Consider the following 18,197-nt stretch of genomic DNA (forward strand, 5'->3'; position numbering starts at 1 on the left):
GGTTGACTGCATTCACTAGTCCTATTTCACATAGACATTTTTATTGAGAATTTATTTCAGTGCTTCATATGTTATGGTCTATAACAAAATTTGTTTAATAATAATAGGTAACATTTATGCATTGTTTTAATGTTTGCAAAGCACTTTAGATATGTTATAATTTTTTCACTTTTTAAAATTAAAAACATTTTAAAGTAATAAACATTTTTATTTATAGTTTTAGGTTCTAATTTTTATCCCTCCCTCCCCTTCCCCCTTCCTGAGGTGGTAAACAATCAAATATATGTTATACATGTATAATTATGTAAATATGTTATATAATTTGATATTTGGGAGACCATTGTTTTAGAAATGAAATGTGTTGTTATTCAAATGAAATGTATTAATATGCCATTTGCTAAACTACTATTATTATCTACTGACCTCTAGGTCACTCTCCCCAATTTTCTCAGACTTTACTTTTCCCTTCACCCTACTTCCACTGCTTTTCTTGGGGACTTCCTTATTCCTGATGCTGATCCCTTCAAAAACCTGACCATACAATTCCTCAGCTTCTAACAATCTTCTCCTCCATCCCACCTCAGGCACACACTGTTACACTAGAATGCCCTGCTCTCCTGGTATTCTGACATTCTCGAGATGTGAACCCTCATCCCTAGGTAAGCCTCACCATTTAGTTTCTCTGCTTCTGCTGCAGGACTGTTGACCATCCCAGGAGAAAGTAACAAGATTAAGCTCTATATAAATCCCTGCTATGACAGCATCAGCTGGAACCAGCCCTTGTTGCTACTTGACAGTTTCTCTGTGCTTAGCTATGCTCTAGCTCATTTATTTCTAGCCTTTTCTTTTCTCTCATTTCTCCAAGTTCATTACTAATCTAGCACAATAGCAATAGGGAGAGGGCTTGGACCTGTGATTTCATTGGTGTAGGGAACTCCTTGAGTGAGGGAACTTCGAAAAATAAAGGGCAACACCTTTTCTGCAACTCATAGGCTTCAGAGAGTAGCCTAGAACACTGAGAGATGAAGTGACTTGTCCAGGATTACATGACCAATATGTCTTCCTAGACCCTTTCTCTATACACTGGACCATCTACCTAGGAACCCTGTCATCAAAGACAATGAGGTTAGTCTGCCATGGCCTGTTCTTAATGAAGCCATTCTGACTCTTTGTATAGTCATTGCTTTCTTTTCTAGTTGTTGACTTAAAATTGCTTTAATACTAGGTTCTGGAATTTTGTCAGGAATCCAAGTCAGGTTCACTTGTCTTTGGTTCACAGATTTTGATCTCTTTTATTTTTCTTGAAAATTGGGGGGGGGGGCGCAGCTGGGTGGCACAGTGGATAAAGCACCGGCCCTGGATTCAGGAGTTCCTGAGTTCAAATCCTGCCTCAGACACTTGACACTTACTAGCTGTGTGACCCTGGGCAAGTCACTTAACCCCCATTGCCCCGCAAAAAAAAAAATAAAATTGGGAAACATTTGCCTTTTTCCAGTGTTGTAATCCCTCTCCTGTTCTTCATAAGTAACTCAACAATCACATCTGCCATTCTTTTCAGTACCTTAAGATGTAATTCATCTCAGTTTGGTGACTCAAATTCATTAAGGACTTCTAGGGAGTGGTCTTTTACTGTCTGCCTACTTATCTTGGCATATACTTCCCTAGTAACCATTTTTATGTCCTTTGCACTCAGAAGGTCATTCATAGAGAAAACAGAAGCAAAAAGATAAGTTGAGCTGACTTCTCTCCATTGTCCAGTATGATTCACCTCAACCTTCGGTGCTAGCCTGTCTTTGATCTCTTTTCCCTAATGTAGCTAAATCTGCCTCCAAATGAATACTTTTATTTTATGTATGTTCCTTTTCAGGCTCAACTTATCCTGCGCTTTAGCAGTTCTGACACCATTCTTACCAGACCATGCTATACTTTTGTACTTTTCTACCTTTGCTTCCATCTATGTGTTGCTCATGCAGGTTGTATGTATTTCTACATGGATAGTCTAAATGAGGCATGAATATATATCTATGTCTATGCCTATGCCTATGCTTATCTATATCTGGAATCTTTCTCACTCTTCTTCCAAGGAAACTTTGAGTACTGACTAGAGGGAAGAAGAAGGGGCCACAATTCTCATTAGGAGTGGGATATTTCAGCTCAGCTGAGGGTGGAGGGTACAACTCACTCAAGGGGGAATTCCCCCAAATCTCTAGGGATGCAAGCTGTAAATCAGGGACATGCTGAGGATTTAGATTTCCCCTACATGTCTGCCTTCCAAAGCCTGTTTTCTTTCTCCTCAGGTCTCTCCCTGAAGATAATTTGAAACTATAGTGTCCTCTAAGCCAGTGGGAAGAAGGTCTCTTCTTTTTTTTTAAATTTAATTTAATTTTTTATTTCCACATTAGTAATGTTGTAAGAGAAGATTCAGAGCAAAATGCAAGAAAGACTAAACAACAGCAAAAGTGAAAATAGTATGCTTCAATCTGCATTCAGTCTCCATAGTTCTTTTTCTGCATGTGGAGAGCATTTTCCATCATGAGTCTTTGGCATCGTCTTGGATCATTGTATTGCTGAGAACAATTAAGTCTATCATAGTTAATCATCACACAATGTTGTTGATACTGTGTACCATCTTCTCTAGGTTCTGCTCATTTTACTCAGAATCAGTTCCTGTAAGTCCTTCCAGGTTTTTCTGAAATCCATCTGCTTATCATTTCTTATAGCACAGTAGCATTCTATTACATTCATATACCACAACTTGTTTAGCCATTCCTCAGTTGATGGGCATCTCCTCAATTTCCAATTCTTTGCTACCACAAAAAGAGCAGCTATAAATATTTTTGTACATGTGGGTCCCTTTCCTTTTTTATGATCTCTTTGGGATATAAACTTAGTAGTAGTATTGCTGGGTCAAAGGATATGCACAGTTTTATAGCCTTTTGGGCATGGTTCCAAATTTCTCTCCAGAATGGTTGGATGAGTTCACAGCTCCACCAACAGTGTTCTAATTTTCCCACATCTCTTCAACATTTATCATTTTTCTTTTTTTGTCATATTAGCCAATTGGATAGGTGTGAGGTGGTACCTCAGAGTAGTTTTAATTTGCATTTCTCTAATCAGTAGTGATTGAGAATTTTTTTTTATATGGCTATAGACAGATTTAATTTCTTCATCTGAAAACTGCCTGTTCATATTCTTTGAGAACATCCCTTCTTTCCAAAGCCCTTGTGCCAACTTTGCTCCTCATGCAAGGACACAGTGTCATGTCATCATTTGCTCCTCCAATGAGGAGAGTCTTATCCAAATGCTCTAGGGTCAAGACCTTAGTTATGTATGCATATCTTTTAAAAATTAAGACAATCCAGAAATCCGAATCCCATTTTCAAATGTCATTTTTTTAATCAACTATTCATTTCCCATATTTATTCTTGTTAAGAACAAAAGCATTATAATTAGATATCTTATTCTATGGCAACAAAAAGAATGTTGTTAACTTCAATGTTTCTCCATATTGGAGCTCAGTACAATTTTTATCAATTTGATTAAAAAGAATTCAGTTTACACCCTTCATCTGTTTACATCTTCATGTGGATATTTCAAGTCTTTACAAAGGACTTTGAGATCTTTATGTGAAAGATCACCAGCACATGAGAAAGAGTTAGTGATTTAATTCTTCTTTCTCTAATTCTAGTTTCTTTTGGTACTTTAATATTCTTCTTGCTTCTATGTGTATAAACTGCTCTGAAATACTTTTATGATTGACTCTCTCCTTTCACCTTCCTCTTAGATGGATTTTAGTCTAGGCGCTCCCACTAAGATCATAGGATCATAGACTGAGAGCTGGAAGGGACCTCAAAAGTCATCTAGAGGGGCAGCTAGGTGGCGCAGTGGATAAAGCACCGGCCCTGGATTCAGGAGGACCTGAGTTCAAATCCAGCCTCAGACACTTAACACGTACTAGCTGTGTGACCCTGGGCAAGTCACTTAACCCCATTTGCCTCGCTAAAAAAAAAAAGTCATCTAGACCAACCTCCTCATCTTCTAAATGAGGACAATGAGGCACAGAGACATTAAGTGGCTTGCCCAACATCACACAGGTTTTAAGTCCAGAGCTTTTGTCTCTAAAGCTCATTTTTTTTTAGTTCAAATAACTTGCTGTGTGGCTTTGGTAAAGTTATTTGAACTCTCTGGGCCTTGCATGGAAAATGAAAAGGTTTGACTTCTGAGGTCACTTCTAGCTCTAAATTTGTGATCCCAAATCATAGGATCATAGATTTTAGAGCTGGAAGGGATACCATAGGACATTTAGTCCAACTCCCTTGCTTTGAGGATGAGGAACTCTGAGGCCTAGAGAAGGAAAGACACTTGCCCCAGGCCTATGATCTGATGACTTAAACTCTCAGGTTCCTTCTGGCTCCAGTGATTCATAATTCTAACATTTTTTCATTTGTCCTCATTTCTTCTCTTCCCCTGGTTGAGGATGGCAGTAGTTGGTGGGGAAGGATAAGCTTGATCATTCATTCATTCATTCATTCATTCATTCATTCATTCATTCATTCATTCATCATTCATTCATTCATTCATTCATCATTCATTCATTCATTCATTCACCAAGTGTTTTTTAAGTATGCACTAGGTGGATAGTTTGGACCAGGCAGTTAGGGCTAATGGCCATTCCCATTCTTCTGTTTCTCTTCTCAAGTCCTAGGAGTCATCTAAAAAAGAAGAATAATCCGGCTATGTCTCGTTTAGTATGAATAATAAACCTTGTGAAGTGGTTGCCCATATTGGAAGTTATAATTATGTAGAATATGGTCATTGGTTGCAGCCCAATGGAAATATGTTGTGTGAATTCAGATGCATGCAACCACCTCACAGGATTCATTATTTGAATGAATTGGGACTGAACTGTATAACAATAAAAATGCCTTTTGTGTAAGAATTCCAAAACCAAATCCTAGAATCTCAGAATTGGAAGAGAGCTCAGAGCTCATTTACTTTCACCTCTGTCTGAGCATGTATATGCTCTACAACATTATTTGCTTTCAAAAGACCAGAAAAGTGAAACCTTAGCATGTTTCAGGTCCAAGCAAGCCAGAGTAGTTTTCTATATTCTATTAGAAACTACTGTATATTCAAATAACATATAAACAAACCCACTTGCTGTCAGGAGGACTTGAGTTCAAATCTAGCCTCAGACATTTGACACTTACTAGCTGTGTGACCCTGGACAAGTCACTTAACCCTCACTGCCCTGCAAAAAAACAAAACCAAGACCAAAAAACAAACCCACTTGCTTTCAAGATACTTTAGATGTAGATCTTCATTGTGAATTGAGCTATTTACTATACTTTATCAATTCCCAAGTTTATTGCAAATGTGAACTTAAAGATAGCTTTTGATGATACCATAAGCAAATTAAGAGAGTATGGAATCGTTCATCTGTCAGATTTATGGGCAGAGGAAGAATTTAGGACCAAAGAAGATATAGAGAGTAAAACAAAATGTAACATAGATAATTTTGCTTATATAAAATTAAAAAGTTTTTGCACAAACAAAACTAATGTAACCAAGATTACAAGGGAAGCAGAAAACTGGGAAAGACTTTTTGAAACAAATATCTCTGATGAAGGCCTCATTTCTTAAATATATAGAAAACTGAGCCAAATTTATAAAAATACAAGTCATTCCCCAATGATAAATGGTCAAAGGATATGAACAGGCAGTTTTCAGACAAAGAAATCAAAACTATCTGTAATCATATGAAAAAATGCTCTAGATCACTATTTATCAGAGAAATGCAAATTAAAACAACACTGAGAGATCACCTCACACCTATCAGAGTGGCAAATATAATAAAAAAAGAAAATATTGGATGTTGGAGGGGATGTGGGGAAGCTGGGACGCTAATCCACTGTGGAGTTGTGAAAAGATCCAACTGTTCTCGAGAGCAATTTGGAACTATGCCCAAAAGGCTATAGAACTGTGCATACCCTTTGATCCAGAAATACCACTGCTAGGTTTATATCCCAAAGACATTCCTAGAGAGAGAAAAAGACCTATCTGTACAAAAGTACTTATACCAGCTCTTTTTGTGGTGGCTAAGAATTGGAAATCAAAGGAATGACCATCAATCAGGGAATGGCTAAACAAGCTGTGATATATGATGATGATGGAATATTATTGTGCTATAAGAAATAACAAGCAGGATGACTTCAGAAAGGCTGGGAAAGACATATATGAAATGATGTATAGTGAAGTGATCAGAACATTGTGCATAGTGACAACAATATTGTTTGATGAAGAACTGTGAATGACTTGACCATTCTCAACAAGACAATGACCTAAGACAATCCCAAAAGGCTATTGATGAAACATACTATCCACCTCCAAAGAAAGAACTGATATTTATGGAACAGACTGAAGCATACTATTTTTCACTTTCTTTTCTTTTAATCAAGTTTTCTTGTACAAAATGACACAATATGGTAATGTTTTACATAATCATCCATGTATAACCCATATCTTATTGCTGGCCACCTCAGGGAGAGGGGAGGGGAAGGAGTGTAGGATGGATAAAGATTGGAACCAAAACTATAAATAAAAATGTTTATTACATTAAAAAGTGAAAAAAAGAAAATAAAGATAGCTCTCTTAAATGCTTTAATAGATCTGTGATCTATATATGATTACTCTGTCCACTAACAGTCAATTAACAAGCCTTTATTAAGAGCTTATTATGTACCAACCACTGTCTAGGCTCTGGAGATAACAAGACAAAAGCAAAATGTCCTTGCCCTCAAATGATCTTATATTACAGCCAATGGAGATCACAGTGCACATATGCTTTTTCATCCTGTGTGACAGTTGTTCATGTCTTCTCATTAATTCTCCACAGAGGATCTACCCAGGGCATCAAAAGCCTTTCTCTAGGTCTAGATCTTTTTACATTTTTGTGGTGCTGCTATAGCCCTCAGGCTTTCCATTTATTTGTTATACTTTACTCTTGCTATGTGATCAGCCCACAACCTTTTCTGATTTCATATTTCTTGGATGATTTCAGATGGAATCACCTGCAGATGATCACCAGAAGAATACTGATGTTAAAAAGACTGGTTTTCATTTCAGGGAGCATCCTGAGATTGCTGAAAGTGTACTCTTTCTCAGTTGAAGTGCAATCACATTTTCTCATCTTGTTCAATTTTGGACCAAGTTCACTGGTTTTCTGTAGTGCCTGGCCAAGAAACTGTACATTCGTATGGATGGACTCCCCTCTGGGATCACTACCTTTTCATGGTAGAGGGGCTTGTATAGCTCAGTGAAACCATGAGCTATGCCATGCAGGGTTACCCAAGATGCTTTTGAATTGTGGTGCTAGACAAGACTTTGGAGAGTTCCTTTATAGCAAGGAGATCAAATCAGTCAATACTCTAAAAAATTAATTCAGACTCTTCATTGGAAGGACAAATCCTGAAGCTGAAGCTTAAATCCTTTGGCCACATCATAAGAAAAGACTCATTGGAAAAGAATGATGTTGAGAGAAACTGAGGGCGAAAGGAGAAGGGAATGGCAGAGAATGAGGATAGATAGTGTCATGGAAGCAATGAATGTGAGCTTGAATCAACTTCAGGAAAGAATGGAAGACAGAAGAGACTGGCAAGCCATAGTCCATGGGGTCACAAAAAGTCAGACATGACTGAATGACTCCACAACAATAACAACAACTATTGCATCGATTCAACAAGGGTGTCTATCCAGTTGTATGCTGCGATTTGTACAATAGGCATTCTTTATCCATTTTGTTTGGCTACTTTGCTTTTCCATTCAGTTTTTGTATGGGTTGTTAGGCTGATTTCTTTTGAGTGATTGTGGACCTCATTGAGCTCCTGTGGACTTCTGAGGCTTTGTGCAACCAACTCAATGCCATCAGTAAAGAGGATTGATTATATGGAGGATTCCCCATCATCCATGAGGAATCTCTATTTCATTAGGACTCTATACATGATGTTATTCATGACAGTGGTGAATCTTAATCAACAAGTACCTTTTAAACACCTCCTATGTGCCAGGGGCTGGGGTTATGGAGATAAAAATGAAAGAATCTTTATCCTCAAAGAGTTTACATTCTATCTGTGGAGACCACATGAATAGAGATAAGACTATATCAAATATATAAATACAAGGAGATAGGTTGTAAAGTGCTTTAGATACCAAAGTAGAGTTGTTTGTATTGATCCTAGAGATAACAAGGAATATATGGGACAGTCATTGTTGCTAGCTTCTTATTTACTCTTTGGGAAGTAGTAATGTCATCTATGAATTTTTCTAACCATTTGGTATCTTCCCTTCTTTCAGATATCTTAAAACCTGATCCCCCAATACTTTAAAAATGTGCTGCCTCCAACATGGTTGTCTTCTGTGTGTACTTGGCTAGGGCTAGCTTTTCTTTCTGCCTTCATCTTGTTCTCATATAGTAATCTCGTACTGAGGTATTAGAGTTCCATTTGAGTTCTACCATCATCGATTATGAGTATAGACCACTGGAGAAACACTGGTAAATTTGTTATATTTTTTGGTTGTTTGTTATCTGCCCTTCATTTGCATCCATATGTGCTCCCAGCTTTGGCTTAATTGGTGTCACGAACCCAGGATGATCTGCATCTAAGAGTGAAAAAAGAAAACAGGTGTATTCCAAAGGCTATGGAGAGCACAGAAATACCTATTTAGAAATGGAATGGAGTGTGGAGGGATGGCTGGTGATTGTGGTAAGAGTGAGTGTTGGTGGTATGTTGCAGTTAGAGTGAGAGAGTCTTGTAGTTGTAGCTGTAGTTGTACTTGTGATTATGTGCCTGATACTGGAGGGTGTGTGCCAGGCCAAGTGCAAACTTCCCTCCTTCCTCCCCCTCCCTCTACCATGATTCACAACACACACACACACACACACACACACACACACACACACAGTAATTCCAACAGAATGATCTATGATGAAAAGGCTATATGATCAGACCACATCATATATTGTTGTTGTTCAGTCGTTCAATCGTGTCTGACTCTTCTTGATCCTGTGGACCATATCATGCCAATACTATCCATGGGGTTTTCTTGGCAAAGATACTGGAGTGTTTTGCCATTTCCTTCTCCAGTAGATTAAAACAGAGGTGAAGAAATCACAGAATGACAACACCTCAGAGTTGGAAAAGACCTCAGAGGCTCTATAATCCAATCTGCACTTGATTGTCCTACAACATCCCCAAAAGTCATTAAAGAGATGGCTGATTCGGCTACGACTCCCACATAGCAATGAGTTTCTTCTCTCTTATGATATAGTTGAGAGGCTGCAGAATACATAGAAGGTCAGCCTTGTAACCAGAAAGACTGCATTCCAGCCCTGCTACTGACACATACCATGTGGTCTTGGGCAAGCCAATTAAGCCTCTCCATGACCTGTGACTATCTGCTATAGACAGTTTGCATTGGTGAAAACAGTTTCCATATAGGTAGTTCTTTAAATAAGTGAAATAACAGGTCTGGACTCTCCCTCTTCAAATGATATAGTCTGTTTCATTCTTTGTGATATTGTTCAGTGCTCACCATACCTAGGGCCTTCTGATTATCTTCCTGAGGAAAATCTCCATGGTATACAAGCAAGAAGGTTTGTCTAGGCCTAGAGGTAGCTAGGTAGTACAGTGTATAGGGGACTGGATCTGGAGTCAGGAAGACCTGAGTTCAAATCTTGTCTCAGATGCTTATTGACTGTGTGATTAAGGACAAGTCACTTCACTGCTGTCTGCCTCAGTTTCCTCAACTGTAAAATGGGGATGATAATAGCATCTACCTCCCAGAGTTGTTTGAGGATCAAATGAAAAAACATTTGTAAAGTGCTTAGCAAGCCTTAAAAGTACTGCCTACACGCTAGCTTTTGTTAAGACACTTCTGAGTTGTCTACAAGCCTTGGCTTCTTTCATTTCTTAATTCTGAACCACCATATTTTCCTGCTGATTTTTCACTATTCTCCCTTGAGCCTAACTTTGCACTGAAATGAATGAGTATCAAGTTATATATTTACTTGGCATGTAGGACCTTGTCAAGTTCTTTGTAGAATTCTAGGTGTCAACAAGCAAGCTGCAGTTGTCTTTATGACCATTTCAAGGCAAGATGGCCAAGTGTCTCATAAAATGCTGTTTCTCACTGCCTTTGGATACATGAGAAAACCAACTATACCTTTATTTATTTTTCCAAGGAAAACCTAGAAGCCATCCTTATATTTAGCTGCATTTTCTCTTTGGCTTCTGCTTTCACTCAGGAGTGGGGATGACAATTTTGGCAGGATTCATTTCCCATACTAGTTTGTCATTTCTTTGATTGTTGGTCAGAGATTTCACATCAGGACACCAGCTATTAAATTAATGTTTAAGATGGCCTACAAAGTATATGATTCCTGGCAGCCTCCATCTTAGTTTTTGGTAGTCTGCCACAGTCACTGTGAAAGTGGGAAGTGGAACACAAGACCGGGGGTGAGGGGCATTTTGTCTTGCTTTGTTTCATACTGCCATGAATAAAGAATTCATCACCTGTAGTCAATCTCCCAGTGACAAGTCTCTTAGTCTTTAGCCTGGCTATATTAAGGCATTATAGATGGCACCCAACAAACAATGGAGAAGTCACTGAGAAAGGGTTTGCTTCCTGAGAAAGTACTATTCTACCATACCCAACATATACACTGTGTTTATGTAATTACTTGAAAATCCAGGGGATGCCTGACTTACAACAGTTATTATAACTAAATGGTAACAAAGGGCTTAGTAATGCTGTTAAAAGCAGACACTAGTGTACACAGACATTACTTTCATTTCAGTGAAATGGCAATGCTACCTGCAGTGATATCCACTCTACTTCTAATCTAAATCTATTTCTACACAACAGCAATGTACAAAACCATAAAAAGCCTACTCTGGTAGCAGGACAAGTGTCTGAACCCCCACAGACCTTTGGAGAACATCTCTCCACCTTGTTATTACAACTAAGTAGGCCAATTTGGCCACCTACTAGCCACTTAGTGCCAGATGCAATCTGTATACCAGTCTCGCAGTAGTGGGAATAGAGAAAAAGGAAACAAAACCTTTACATTGTAATCATTGTCCGGCTATATGAGAAGCTGAATATTCATTCCCTTTTCATTTTATATGAGTAAACTATGAAGGCAGAGAAGAGCAGCTTGGAGTAATGGAGTTGGGGTCAGATCTGGCCAGGACTCTCAGTCCTGACACTTGTCACTTATGTGACTGTGAACGAGTCACATCCATTCCCTGGGTCTCTATTTTATTCTCTGTCAAATATGGGGGCTAAATTATATAATATTGAGTGTGCCTTCTGGTTCTCAAATGATGGTCCAATTTTACTTTTGGCGACCTTGTCAATGACCATCCACCTGGTTATAGAAAAGGGAAGAGAAGTAGTTGTCTCCTGTTTAAATATCCAGGTCACCCGATTAACATGGGTAGATGACCTCTTGCTTTTCTTGAATTTCCCTTATCGACCTTGTATAACCCATAGAGCAGGTTTGTATCTGTTAGAAAATGGTGGGGCAGCTAGGTGGCACAGTGGATAGAGCACGGGCCCTGGAGTCAGGAGGACCTGAGTTCAAATCCAGTCTCAGACACTTAACACTTACTAGCTGTGTGACTCTTGGGCAAGTCACTTAACCCCAGTTGCCTCACACACACACAAAAAAAATTTGGGGGGGCAGCTAGGTGGCGCAGGGGTTAGGGCACCGGCCCTGGATTCAGGGGTACCTGAGTTCAGATCCGGCCTCAGACACTTGACACTTACTGGCTGTGTGACCATGGGCGGGTCACTTAACCCCCATTGCCTAAAAAAAAAAAAATGGTTAACAAGAGATTTCCCTTTAAAAAACTTTCATCTTCAGGAGGGTAGAGTTGTTCCCCCTTCCCCAAATTCCTGCAAAAGTGTAGGGTAGTGAATGAGAACAAGACTTGAAGTGAGAAGAACTGGATTCCAGGCCTGGCTTCTCTACTTACTAATTGCTTGACATTGGACAAGTCACTTATGGGATCATAGGGTTATAGATTTAGAGCTAGAAGATACCATAGAGGTCATCAAGGCCAAATCCCTCATTTTACAGAGGAAGAAACTAAGGCACATGGAGGTTAAGTAACTGGCCAAGGGTCACATGGCTAGAAAGTTCCTGATTAGGGATTTGAACCTAGGTCTTCCTGACTTCCAATCCAGCACACTATTCCCTACTCCATACTTCCCCTAAAGCTTCCCTAGTGGTTCACTGCCCTGTCTCCTGCCTAGTACTTCTGATCCTTAGGCAATCAATCAATCAACATTTTATTAAGGACCTACTCTGTGGCAGGTACTATGCTAAATGCTAAGCATAAAATGAGACAATAGATGTGCAAATGCCCTGTAAACTGTAAAATGCTTTACATGTGTAAGAAATTGTTTATTTTGTAAATAGTCTAAATCTAATACCACAGACTCTTTTTCTTCCTACAACAAACCCCACTTATTTCATCCTAACACAGTTGGCCAGCCAGCTTTGTTCCTGTTCCATATGGATTCATTTGATGCAAGAACATGGCATATAAAGAATATTAGATTTGGAATCAGAATACCTGGGTTAAAATTCCAGCTTTGTGACCACAGGCAAGTCCTTAAACTTCTCTGGGTCTCTATTTGCTCATCTCTAAAATGGAATGGTTTGACTAAGGTCCTCTCTAACTAAAAACACTTTGTATTTTCCCTTAATGAACTGTGTGATATTGACATTAATTTCTTGAATGTATTGATATTGTATTTAATCTTAGCTCCCAAGGTGGGGATAGCCCCTTTTGAATTAGTCTTATTGCTGATTGTGATGCCACTGCTTGCTGCTGGATCCACAAAGCCATTTCTCATAATCCATGTAGTCTGAGGTCCATTCCTGGACCCCATTGTGCTCTCAGTCTCTCCTCTCATCCCTTCAGCTCATACTGCACCCAAGGTCCTCATTCTGGTGGGTTTCCTTCTTACTAATTCCATCTCTTCCATATTTTTCTCCTCTTGTGAGAACGTAAGGTTCCATTGTACCCTTGTGCATCACTCTACTCAAGATATGTTCAGTTGGCTTCATAATCTCTAGTCATTCAGCTTGTCTTCTTAGGGTGACAAAGGAAATAAAACTTAGTTTGGCATGATTTGAGTTTTCCAAACTCGTATTGACTGCTGTTTCTCACTGTGCCCTCCTGGTATTCTGAAATTACTTCCTTAATAATTGGCCTCATAGTTTTCCAGATATTGAAATTAAATTTATGACTTTAATTCCTTGGATTCCTTGGAGATTTTTCAAGAGAAAAAATCACAGTACTACATCATGACTCCCAAGTAACCTTAACATCATAAACCAGGGGGACAGAGAATAACATTTCCACTTGGAGACATTTTCTCTTCAAACTTGCAAATTGTAATTTTAAAGAATTATCATCAACTCCAATTATTTCTTGAAATGCTTTTCGTCTTTTGTAGCAATTTAGTGACTCATATTTTTCTGGCCTAAGTATCATAACAAATACCTTGCAAGTGTTAATCAGGTACATTATGGTGCTTCCTTTATGTAGCCAAGTGGACGTTTGCCCTTTTATATGGAAATTTTAACGCATTTGAAAAATAACGACATTTTCTTAAAAGGTTTTTTTTTAATATATGCTACTGAATAGATATATGTCCACTAAACAAATGTTTCTAGTTGCCCCAGCAACCAGCAACTCAGAGTAGTTAACTATTTACAGCTTGCAAAGTGACTCTATGCTTCACCTGGCCTCGCCCAGTACTGGTGGCACTGAAGCGCCCTCTTCAATCTTGGGAAAGGACAGGCAGAGGGACCTAAGGAATACATGCAAGTGAACAGTTGGTCATCTTGCAAGGGATGAATTTGATGTTACGTTGAAAACCCCCCAAAAGATTTTTAAGATAGTTTGTTTCATGGTACTCTCTCCAGGACTCTACCTGACTAAGAAGCTGTGTGCGGTGAGGTATCTGTAAGGTGCTGGACTTTTCTCCAGTGCCCATTGTGGCCAACGTTCTGTGAAGAGGACAGTCTAGACCCAGCAAATAATATGTTGATGCTACATTCTCTTCTATTCCATTGCTATATGAAAGTGGTAAGAAAGCATTTATTTTCTCAAACATTACTGTTTACTTTTTATAAGTATGGTCTTTATATGGTGGATAGTGTTGGGGAGAATCCTTGGGGGATTATTTGTTTTAACAGATGTGGAAAAATAGAATGCTTTCATCTGATTCGAATAATGGGTAGCAGAACCCTTTTTCATTGTTGTGTGTTGCATACATCCTTTACTAGGAAGTTTTTATTGCCAAGTGATAACTTGTGAGAATCTTCAGCAATCAAGTTATGAAACCAGTCTCCTCTTAGCAAACTGTGTCCTTAGAAAAGACTTTTCTGGGACAGCCAGGTCAGAAAACAAGTAACTGACCTTTTTACCTATTGATACATAAATTTGATTGCTCTTTATAAATTTGATGTTGGAAAAGTTATGCAGTATATATTGGTGAATTTTCTCATTTGTCAATGGAAGGAACTGTCAAGTTTAAAAAAAAACTCAACTCAAATGAGCAATTCTGATGAAAATGTTCCAGCACACTTTATTTGTTGAATTCTCAAGGATATCTTGGGATTTGTATTTGTAGTAGGGGGATTTGTAAAACTGCTGGTGTATAATTCTAGCCACTTGATTGTGTCTTTCTAGGTGTCCAGTAGTTGCTAAAGTTTTGCAAACCTGCAGTGATATATTATTGCACAGTTTCCACTATTTCATTGCATAATCTGCTTTGAGCAATAAATATGGGATCCTTAAGGATGAACTCTGTAATTTCTGGTGGTATATCCATAAACAAATCTGAATTACTCAGCTATTTATTTTGGGCTTCTTGGTGATATGTTGTTTAAATTCCTGTGGTTATTGCCAATGGAGCATTTTTCGATTTCACTCTTGTATCTTAACTGTTTCATAGCCATCGTCTCAAGATAAACCACTTTTAGTGCCATTCAACAAATCTAGTTACATATATACACATATATGAAAACATGTATGTATATATGTGTATGTATGTATCATGTCTTTGCTATTGCTTCGTGAAATGAGGTATGTGAGTTCCAGAAGTTTTTTCTATAAATTTTAAGCCTGTATATTTTGTGCTTTGAAAATAACTATCAATCTTCTTCCAATTTTTTTGATGAGGTAGTATTAATCTTCCTATAAGGGAGGAAAGAAATAGCATTTGTTAGGCACTTATTATATGCCAGGCACCATGCTAAGGACTTTTACAAATATTATCTCATTTGGTCCTCAAAACAGTCCTGTGAGAAAGGTGCTATAATTATCCTCATTTTACAGTTGAGGAAACTGAGGCAGAGATTAGGTGATTTGCTCAAAGTTGCACAACTTGTAAGCATCTGAGGCTGGATTTGAATTTAGGTCTTCCTGGCTCCAGGACCAGCATTCTATCTTAGCTGCCTTGGGGTAATGAGAACATTAAACATGGTTTTTTTTGGACTCTTTCTGGATTTGATGCTATCCATTTTTACTATACCAAAAGTATGCTTTAATACTAGTGCTGCATAAATGTTAATTGCTCTATATGTGTTCTTCACTTTAAGTTTTGGCTTCAGAATCATAGGGTCATAGATTTAGAGCTAGAAAGGACCTATAGATCATTGAGTCTAATACACTAATTTTATAGATTGAAGAAATTATACGTATTGCTCAGGGTCACATAGCTAATGAGTGTCTAAAATGAGATTCAGACTCAGATCTTCCTGGCACCATGTTGAGTAGTCTCTCCACTAGACCATGTTGCCAGTCAGTCCCTTAATATACCCAGCCTCAGTTTTCTCCTTATCAGTCTCATGCTTGATGTGTCTTGCCTGTAGAAGACCAAAGGATTTCTAAGTATTTCTTTCATCTGTTGGTTCAATTTGACCTCTAGATTCAAACTCAAGGACTTCAATCTGTTCTTCCTTAATATACATTAAGAATTTTTACACATTAAGAATCTAGTCCAAATGATATTTTGATATCATTAGAAAAAGTTTCTATGAGATGAAGTAGCTGTTTAATTTTTTTAATTTTAAATTTTTTGTGTTATTCTGAACTTGGAAAACACCAACAAACAACATTTCCAAAGAATGGAAAAAAACCTATGGTGTTTGAAAACAGGAATCTCATTATGTACAGCTATTTTATTTAAGTATATACTAAATTTAGCACATTGGTTCTAGATGCTGTTCTATTTGTCTCTTCTTTCCCTAAACCTCTTGTGTGCATTAAAAAAAATAATCCATTGATTCTGTCTCTTCCTATCCCCCCCTCTCTCTGAGACCCTATCCCTCCCTACCTATTTGTCTCCATCTGTTTCTTTCTTTCCCCTGACTGTCTCTATGTTTTTTCTCTTTCTCTTTGTCTCTGTCCCTCTCTGTCTGTCTCTGTCTGTCATTATCTCTCTGTTTTCTCTCTCTCTCCTTTCCTTCCTCCCCCCTTTCTCTCCCCTTTCTGTTTCTCTGTCTATGTATCTCTCTATCTCTATCCCTCCTTCCTTTCCTGTCTCTGTCTCTATCTCTGTTTCTCTCCCCCTTTCCTTCTTCTTATCTTTCTAGCTCTACTGCCCCCTCCTTCAACCCCCAAAGGAAACCCTCTCTTTGTAGCAAGTTAGCATTGTCAACAAAACAGATCCATATACAGGCCATGTCCACGAATGCCTGTTTCATCCACTACCTTCTCTCTGTCAAGAGGTGAGGGGGGTGCAGCTAGGTGGTGCAGTGGATAGAGCACTGGCCCTGGATTCAGGAGTACCTGAGTTCAAATCCGGCCTCAGACACTTGACACTTACTAGCTGTGTGACCCTGGGCAAATCACTTAACCCCCTTTGCCCCGCAAAAACAAAGAGGTGGAAAGGATGCTTTCTTCTTGATCTATTTCATGTTTTTCAGTGGAACCATTTAACCTGACCTCCATGTACACCAAGTGATTAATATGATCTTTTGGTATGATTTTTGAAAACCATACTCAGTTTTCAGGAGTAATGATAATCACTTAAAGGCTAGGGAAAACCAGAGTAAGCTTAAATTATTTTCCTGGAAAATGTCATGTATTATGTAATTTGTTTTTAGAATTATTGCATTTGTGGCATGTTTAAAATGGTGAACATTTTTCCATGTGGGCATGTAGATGCCGGCCTGGAGTCAGGAAGACTCATCTTCCTCAGTTCAGATCCAGCTTCAGACATGTACTAGCTGGGTGACCCTGGGCAAGTCACTTCACCCTGTTTGCCTCAGTTTCCTCATCTGTAAAATGAGCTCAAGAAGGAAATGGCAAATGTCTCCAGTATCTTTGCCAAGAAAACCCCAAATAGAATCTTGAAGTGTAGACTTTCAGTCACTGCCCTTGATGGAAGTTTTCTTTCATTTATTATATTAATGGTACACAAACTTTCTGTTTTGTGTTTTATCCAACTTGTATTTTCATTATGTTGAGCTTCTTTTGATCATATAGACAACCAGAAGTCTTCCACATCTTCTCGGGGGGTTTGGAGTTGGGATTGGGCTTTGATGAGATTATTATCATTAACATCTAATCTTCATCCTTTTTGATATGGTTCAGGTAAAAACAGTCCTGAGATAAGTTGCTATCTTGTTATTATTTTCTGTTTGTTTAATGTTCAATGGATTAATTCATAGGCCGACAAAATAATTGCTTTTTATAGTTGAATAAAAGCATTAGGGCACAATTTCATTTTCTGTAGGATTACTCAAAGCATTCTTCATACCAATAGCAGACAGAATAACGTGAATGCTATATACCTCATTCGGCTACCATGTGATTTTGACCTACTCCAGGCCTCTTTATTTTGAAAGCTTTTGGTTTCATGAAGCTTCAATATGAGTATTTGGTATGGTGATATCTATTTAAAACTTTCTTCAGTGTTTATGGCTCCATATTCTGGCCATGATTGTAGGCCACAGTTTGGGCTGTGGCACAGTACATGTTAGAGTTGAATTCTCCAGGATATTTTGAGGTATGTATTTGCAGAGAGGTGATTTATCATCTATCAGGCCATGAAAGAGATAGGAATGTGATGGAATATTATGGTGTCAAAAGAAAATAGGAAGCGCTCTG

At 38.3% G+C, this 18,197-nt stretch overlaps 2 protein-coding genes across 2 annotated transcripts in view; one reads left to right on the plus strand and one right to left on the minus strand.

The window, feature by feature from the left end:
- Positions 1–18,197, minus strand: part of LOC122733967 (protein phosphatase inhibitor 2-like) — a 114,831-nt gene that overhangs the window by 80,923 nt on the left and 15,711 nt on the right. The gene's annotated exons all lie outside the window — the stretch shown is intronic.
- The window catches only part of MAMLD1 (mastermind like domain containing 1), a 660,207-nt gene that overhangs the window by 80,531 nt on the left and 561,479 nt on the right, over positions 1–18,197 (plus strand). The window contains exon 7 of the mRNA XM_043974332.1: positions 14,003–14,165. The gene's annotated coding sequence lies outside the window, so the exon portion shown is untranslated. The remainder of the gene's footprint in view (positions 1–14,002; positions 14,166–18,197) is intronic.

Source organism: Dromiciops gliroides, chromosome X (assembly GCF_019393635.1).
Source record: "Dromiciops gliroides isolate mDroGli1 chromosome X, mDroGli1.pri, whole genome shotgun sequence".
NCBI lineage: Eukaryota > Metazoa > Chordata > Mammalia > Microbiotheria > Microbiotheriidae > Dromiciops > Dromiciops gliroides.